The following is an 8,666-nucleotide window of genomic DNA, read 5'->3' on the forward strand; positions in this document are numbered from 1 at the left end:
AATTTAAAAGGAATATTATTCAACATTATATAGGACTAGTACTATTGATAGAGATAAACCAAGATAATTTTAAAATATTTATTCTATAGTACTAGAGATAACTATGCTAATAGTGTATTATTAAAAGTGTAGTACTAGAGATAGACTTCTCTAGTTATTATTACATATTATATGATAGCCTTAAAGTTGAATTTATTTAATTAATACATTTATCTACCTTCTCCTTTATTAATTTTGGTTTTTATTTCTACCCAAGCCCCACCTTTTTCTTGTAGGATCCCTTCAACATATCATACTAATAGCCAATATTCATTTTCCACTTCTTCCTTTATCCAGAAAATATTACACCACCACATTTTTTTTCATTAGATATTTTCAACACCTAGCACATTCTAAAGTTTTGTAGCTCTTAATTTCTCAAACACATCTTTCACCATCAAACTTCAACATAACTTTTTCTTCTACCTCTAAAAATAATGATCTCATCACCATCAATCCTTTCATCATTTGTGGATTTTTCTCATGCTTTTAAAAGTTTCCACCAATGACCTAGCACTTATGAGGTAGTGTTTTTCAAACTCATTACAAGGGTTGGTTCAAACTTGCATGTCCATGTCTCCTTGGTTTCATTACATATAAATCTTTATGTGGACATGGACGTGGACCTATTCAAAGTTTTGTATCGTATCCTTTATTTCGGCCACCAAAAACTTGATATTTTTGAAGCATGAGAATAGCTCCCATAAGGATTGAATTTATTTTTTCAACATTTTGCATTGATGATATTCATGCAAAGACATGCGTGCCCACCAAATTACTCTCAAAATCACACTTTGTGTACATTCCCTTGAGAACGTCACTAGTCATGCACTTTTAATGTTTTTTTTACATTTTTCCATTCTTGTTCTTTGTAGATGTTTTTCTACGATCATCAACTCTCCACCCCAACCTCTCATTAAAGTAAGAGATCTTAAATCATTCCATTGATTATTCATTAAAGTAAGAGATCTCAAATCATTCCATTGATTATTCATTATCTTCTTCTTATGCACATAATGCATAGAATATACTTCTTATGCATAGTATATGCATCATGCATATACTATCCATAGTATGTATTATGAATCTATAGAGTAAGTTGGTAAGCTTGCAATCTCATAAGCGAGTAAGTCCGTAATCCCGTATGTTGGCAATCCTAAAAACATGCAAGCTAGCAAGTTCGCAAGACCACAAGTTGGTAAGTTGTTAAGCCTAGAAGTTGATAAGTAGGCAAGTGTGCAAGTCTATAAGCAAGCAAACCTATAAAGTGATAAGATGGTGTATACTTATCTTTAGAATAGGTCATATTATTTCCATTATTATTACATTATCTCCAATATTTTCATTATTTTTACCATCATTTCCATTACTGTTATATTATATCTATTATAAATTTTAAAATATGGGGTAGATTGTGAGTCTCCCCCAATCTGCCCCAAAATCTTTTTTTCCATTGCTATTTTTGTTGCTATTTTCTTTGTGTAATTAGATGTGACACATCACAAATAGCAACATGAAATCTAGTGAGTCTATGTAGCGATAATTGCACAAGAACAGCATCACAATATTTCACAGAGTCCCTTTTCTTGGCACTTTGGTTGTCTGGGCAGGACTGGTAGAACCTTTGTTGGATTACTTTTTCTTCTTTTCTTTCGCCTACAATATATAGCATTGTTTAAGTGCATGGCGAGGCTTTTTGCAATACCAACAAGTAACTTTCTTTGGCTTCTTATATTCATCCCTCAGCCTTAGAAAATTGTATAAATTGTTCTTTTGCTATAACTTCTTGTCTTTATCCTGGTGACAAGAGTTTGATCACACTGCTAGAACTGATAGATACATTCTTTCTAGACTGCTTCTCCTAGTACAACAATAAGCTTACAATATCTTGGTAGGTAAGAGGGACTGCATTGCCTCTAAGTATATGATTAGGATCTTAGGTATTTTGATTAGGGAGCTTGATCCATGATTTCAACATGCTATTAGAGCTTGGTTTAAGCTCCCTATAGCTTAGCATTCATCTTTCTTAACTCCACATTAGTCTAATCTCTTCACAAATCACCTCATTAGCCACACTAATCACATTGTGGTCCAAAATTGCTCAAGCTTGTTCTCCTCAATCTCCGTTGGCCAAGCCTTTAAAGAGGCATCTCACACAAACAAGCCTAGGCTAACCCCCAACTCCATCCATTCACGCTGAATTGACTCCAGTCGCTTGCAGGGATTTAATATTCACGTGATCACAAGATTTTTTGTGATAATAACACATGTGAACAAGTTATTCACATGTTCTCATGTTACCGTTCACAAAATAACAGGTCACTTGCCATTTGGGAACCCCTTAAAAGCTTGGCTACACATGGGAATAAGCTATTCACATGTTCTCATGTTACCATCTTCACATAATAGCAGGTCAGTGGCCACCTAAGAAGATTTTTTATGCCCGACAAAGATAATTTTTTTAGGCCCTTGTGAAAGCTTTGTGAATATAACATGTGATCACAAGATTTTTTGTGTTATTAACATATGTTATTAACATGTTCACATATTCTCATTTACGTCAGTGAAATCCCTGGTCGCTTGATTTTCGTGCTAAGCGCCAGTCTGGGTTTTTTGCCTATTCATCTTATGTGCTTACAATTGGGTCAATACCTTATACCCCAAGCTAACATATGCCCCAAGGTCTCTACATCTTGAATATCATAGCTTTTGGTTTAGGATATCAGCCGAGGGAAGCGAAAGACCAGTCGCTTGAAATCGATGATTTTTGCCATTATCTGAAGTTTTTGAGGAGAAAATTCAACATCATCCTCTTCTCCTCATCAAGGTCATCAAGTAAGTATAAAAATACCATTCAAAAACCACTTTCACGAGCTCAATTGAAGCCTCCAAAAATCAGGTTGCTAATCATCATGATTAAGCACTAATTACCATCATTAGTGTTGCATTACCAGAAATTGAGCTAAACCAAAGGCAAATTTGAAAAATTAGAGTACTATTACACTATGGGAAATTTTTGTTGCATCAAAATTCATCTCAATCGTTTTCATTGCTCAATTATAAGTGATTTTTTCACCACATTGTTTATCTCTAGTTTGTAAATCACTTGTAAAAGGATTAGACACTGCTTGAGCACTAAAATCAAGGTTCAAGGTAAGACCCCCTTCTCATCATGGAGCATGTAGAAGTCATCTCAATATTTAATGGTGATGGTTTTTTCACATGGCAAAGCAAGACCATGTACTTTCTTATGCGTAAGTGGCTTTGGCACCTTATTGAGGATGAAGAAGTGGAGTTTGAGCCACTTTAAAACAACAAAGCATTGGGCCTCATTGCTCAGAATCTTGGAGGCGATGTGATTAGTCACATTGATGGAATCAAGGATGCCAAGTTGGCATGGTAGAACTTAACAAGATTTTTGGCACTGACTCAAAGAGCTCAAAGATCAACCTTCTCATGCAGTTCTACAAGCTCAACAAGAAGGAGACAAAGACCATGGCACAACACATCAGTAAATTCAAAGAATCATCTCTACTTAAACAAGAATCCAAATTCAAAGAATCATTCAAAACACATTCAAGTGAGCAAGCATTGTACACAAAGGGTGGAAGATTTCAAAGGACAAATCAATCAACATCTCAACTTCCAAGAATGAATGTCGCAAATAAAGATTAACCAAAGCTTGTTTGTGATTATTGTGGAAAAATTGGTCACCTAGAAAAAGATTGCTATCAAAGAAAGAAGCAGGCAAACTACATCGAGGTCAAAGATGCCCCAACTGAAGACATGCTCTTCTAGAGAAAGAACCATTGTACTTTTCACCCATCTTGTCTCTACAAAAAGTGAGATGTAATCAGCCTCTGAGGCCACCTAGAAAAAGATTGCTATCAAAGAAAGAAGCAGGCAAACTACATCGAGGTCAAAGATGCCCCAACTGAAGACATGCTCTTCTAGAGAAAGAACCATTGTACTTTTCACCCATCTTGTCTCTACAAAAAGTGAGAGATGTAATCAGCCCCTCTGAGGCCATATGATGCACTCAAGCTGAAATTCATAGCCAAAGTAGCTATAATGCCAAAGTAGCATAAACGTCAAAGTAGCCTAGCACAAGGAGAGAGAGAGGAATAGTAAAAGCCTAAAAATTGTACTTGAATCTAGCATCCAAGGGGGGTGTTGAAATGAGTGATGCTAGAGTGCCAAGTCACCTAGCCAAGTTTATCCCACATGATCTATCATAGCTTTGTTGTACTTTCCTTATATAAAAGGAGGACATTTGAAGCATTGAAATACAAGCACAACATCTCAAGTCTTTTTATGAGTACAAGTTTCCATCTTGTAACCCAACTGAACTTGAGTCCAAACTTAATCAGCTCACACTCATCACTATGAGTATTGTTCATTTTTATCCACCTTAGATTAGTGTTGTCGTTAGTATAGGATTAGATTATGATTAGGATCTAATTAGGTAGTTGATTAAGGAGCTTGATCCATGATTTCAACAGTATGGCACATATCTTGTTCATTGGCGAGTGCACTGAAGCTGACATCAACAAAGCTCAAGAGAGGCTTTCCGAAGCAATCATGGGCTAGAGGAAGAATCGTCTTATCTTTTCCACACAAGAAACAATAGTTCGTGCTATTCTAGTCGATTTAGTGTAATGAGCTTAGCAAAATGTAGTTTAGGATTTAGGTGTAATGGACTCTGTAATTTAAAATTTGTCATATAATCCATGATATTTTTGTCTTATTATATGTTTTATTATTTTCAGTGTTTAAGTGTTCTAAATGTCATTAACTATTGTTTAAATAATGTGATTTTAAAAAAACACGGACAAAATGTGGTCACACATGTCCCCACAAATCTCATCCATTATTGCAGCACAAATTGATGATAACGACTTAGTGTCGGTCACTTTGAATGGCTTGGAAAAGACTATGATCAGTTTCTACTACGGACATCTATCCATACTCTAGAAAATTTTCCTAACTTTTAGGACCTTATAGCCATAAATGAGAAGATGAATGTTGGGAATAAATCATCCTCTAGTAATATGCAAGAGAAGCATATCTTTATCTAGAGGACAAGGTGTAAACCGATATGGAAACATGAATCATGGACAAAAGAAACATGATTTCGATCTGCAAACATGTGGAAGGGGCCACTCTAGAGGTAGGGAGAGCTAGAGGGGCCAAGGTGGATGTAGCAAAAGAAATCAAAGTGGAAATAGCATGGATTAGTATTAGGAACGAGCATCATCATAATGAACACACTGGAGGTAGAAATGAGATTTTTTTTTATGATGCATCATCACACAGTACGTCGCTATAGTCACACGGCAGATATATATTACTACTATGGCCATTGCTGTGCATGCGGCTATGTACACTGCTGTGTACATATGATTATTGATGCTCATGTAGCCACGTGCTAGCCATGTGTACATATGATTATTGATGCTCATGTAGCCACGTGCTAGCCATGTTTATAGCCATGTGAATGTTTTTTTCCATTTGTAGATCCTTTGAAATTTTTGTGGCTCTTCACGACGGCTATACTCTTCATTTGTTATTGCGTGGGTGGGTTTCTTAGCCCCTTTTTGGAAGCAATTTAGCTAAGATGGGGCTCATCACTAGTGACTAGAACCCAAATACCCTTGGTTGTTAGGAACAATTCTGACCATGGAAATTCATAAGGAGTAATTTGAGCTATCTAATTTGTCTTATTTTGCAAGCATCCCAAACAAGTCATTGTGTAACTATTGGTGTAATGCATCTAGGGAAGGGAGATGTTGAAAAAAGCTTAAAAATCGGTTCGAATAAAAGTTTATCTTTGAAGAAGATTTGAAATCCCTAGAAACTTTATCGATAACAACAAAGTGAAACCTCCGTGAACTTTGTTGATAAAATTTTGGTTGAAGGGTAAAATCAAGAAATAATCTATAAAGTTTGTATAGAAAAGCTTCAATTAATCTAGCAGAGCTAGAGAACCTTCAAAAATTGTTGAGCCATCAGGTGCCAACGAGGTGCCAACACAAAATTTGTGAGTTAAATGTGAGCTCACGTGCAAGTTACTAGGAGATGCTGATCGGAAGGTGGCACTAAGTGTGTGAGGGTAAGAGACTGGGAGATGGAAGGCAAATCAGGAGGTCGTGAGGTCCATTTACGGGGACCGAGAGTTCACACAAAATATTGAGAGGTAACTTGAGTTGATTGGGAGGTCAATTAGCCATTGTGAGGCTCTGAGGAGGTCAAAAAGAGCTCCTCGAGAGATGATGCCTAGGAAGTTAAAAACAAGATAACTGTGAGATGGAGTAACACCCTGGAGGTAATGGAGTTGGCTAGGAGGTGCATAAGCTCAAGGCTTACCCATGAGGTCATAAAGCGTGAGTTGACCTTAATAAGGTGGGTTGTGAGGTACAAGGAAGTGGTCATGAGTTTTGTGGCAGTTACTATCATGAGATTTTTGTAATATTTTTGCTTCGGTGGTGGATGTGAGGTCACAAAGCTGTCTTGAGCTGCTGTGAGTGTGGAAGGTTGATGAACTGGGCATCCTGAGCTCAGGAAGAGCTCCATAAGGTGAATTTCTAGGATCATGAGGTTGGCAGGAGATGAGAGCTCAAGTGACAAACTGTAGTTTTGAAACTAATGGAGTCTAACACTTTGTTTTGACCGATGCCAACAAACGATAGGAAGACTGTTTGTTGGACGGAGATAGTAAACTACAGATGACGATGAAGTTGGCACTGCAGTGGATGGAGAGTTACGGCCACCTTTGAAGTTCCTCCCCCAAACTAGTTCTTTTGATTGGAGATTTTCTATCCAACCCCTTAAACTAGGCTCAATTTGCCAATACCCTTGTACGCATGTATAGCCATGCGGCTATAGCTACGTATAGAGCCGAGTACTGTTAAAAATCAATTCTCCTTCGTGATGTGCTATACGTGTTTCCTCTCCTCCCTTCATCTTTCATATCTTAAGCACCTCAAGGACCTCAAAGTATGAAACTCATGCTCCCTTTGTTCATTTATGTGCTTTCATAGTTTCATAGCGAAGGTAAGGATTTATACTCTCTATTCTCTCCACTTTGTTTCAATCTCTATGTTCATACTTACGTCTTGATTCTTGTCTTCTTCTCTTTATTATTCTTCTCACTTAGCTTCACTTGTTTGTTTATGCATAGCTCTAATTTGTTTATTTTTTCGCTCTTACTTGTGGATTGTAACTTGTCTTTCAATAAAAACTCTACTTTTCAACAAAAACTTATTTCCTCTAAATTAAGGTAAGAGCATTGTCACAAATTACCTTTCCTTTACTTGTTTATGGTGCATCCCCAGGTACTTGGGAGAATTTTTTAATTATGCATGCAATCATTTTTAAAAGATTATGCATAAAGCCTCTTTGCATAAAGCTCTTGAAGCCTTTATACTTAAACCTTATGCATAGATACTTAAGCATAAGGGCTTTAAGCTTTGAGGTCTTTATGGCTCTATGTATGAAGTCTTTATGCTTAAGACTTATGCATAGAGGCTTAAGCATTAAGTGTCTATGCATAGGGCTTCAGCATAATGTTTAAGCCTTATGCATAGAGTCTTAAGCATGATTTTTAAGACTTATGCAAAGATACTTAAGCAGGGCTTTATGCATAAGGCTTAATCCCTATGAATAAGGGCTTGATGCAGGAGGCTTAAGCATAAGGGAGTTAAGGTTAATGCATAAGCCAAATGTTTAAAGCTTAATATATAAGCCATATGCAAAAGGCTAATACATAAAGCTTAATGCACAAGCCATCTACATAAAGTTTATTAACATATATATTTTCTTATGCTTGTAGATTGTCCTTGCAACATAAGCTCGCAATGCATTGCCTACTTATCTTTTTCGCAAGGTAAGAGTACTTGTCTTTCATAGTTCATTTCTTTACTTGTTTATGGTGCACCCCCGGGTGCTTGGGAGTATTTTTTTCTATTACACAAGGCTTAAGGATAATGTTTAAGCCTTATGCATATAGGCTTTATGCATAAAGCCTCTTTACATAAAGCTTTGCGGCTTAAGCATTAAGCCTCTATGCATAATGCTTAAGCATAATGTTTAAGCCTTATGCATAGAGGCTAGATGCTAAGGCCTCTTTGCATAAGGCTTAAACATTATGCGTAAGCCTTGAGCATAGAGGCTTAATGCATAAGCCATATGCTTAAAGCTTAATACATAAACCATCTGTATTAATGTAGTAATGATTTTAAGCCTGTGCATCCATCAATGCTTAATCAATGTACTACATTTGTATAGGTTTATTTTCAATGACTAGACACGAACATCCATCAATGCTTAATCAATGTACTACATTTGTATAGGTTTATTTTCAATGACTAGACACGAAACATCAATGAAGATAAACAATTACATATTATTGTCGTTCATGTTCCAAACCGTTTTGAAGATGCATACAACACTGCTCTTTGTAGAAGCAGTATGGCACAGATCTTGTTCAGTGCGAGTTGTAAGGTGGGTTGTGAGGGTATTGACTTCTACAAGTGGTTATGAGTTTTGTGGCACTTAGTGTCATGAGATTTTTGAAAGATTTTTTCTTCGGTGGTGGATGTGTCACAGAGCTGTCCTGAGCTGCTGCG

The sequence above is a fragment of the Cibotium barometz genome, chromosome 52 (genome assembly GCF_041138505.1).
Source record: "Cibotium barometz isolate CiBa-2024 chromosome 52, ASM4113850v1, whole genome shotgun sequence".
NCBI lineage: Eukaryota > Viridiplantae > Streptophyta > Polypodiopsida > Cyatheales > Cibotiaceae > Cibotium > Cibotium barometz.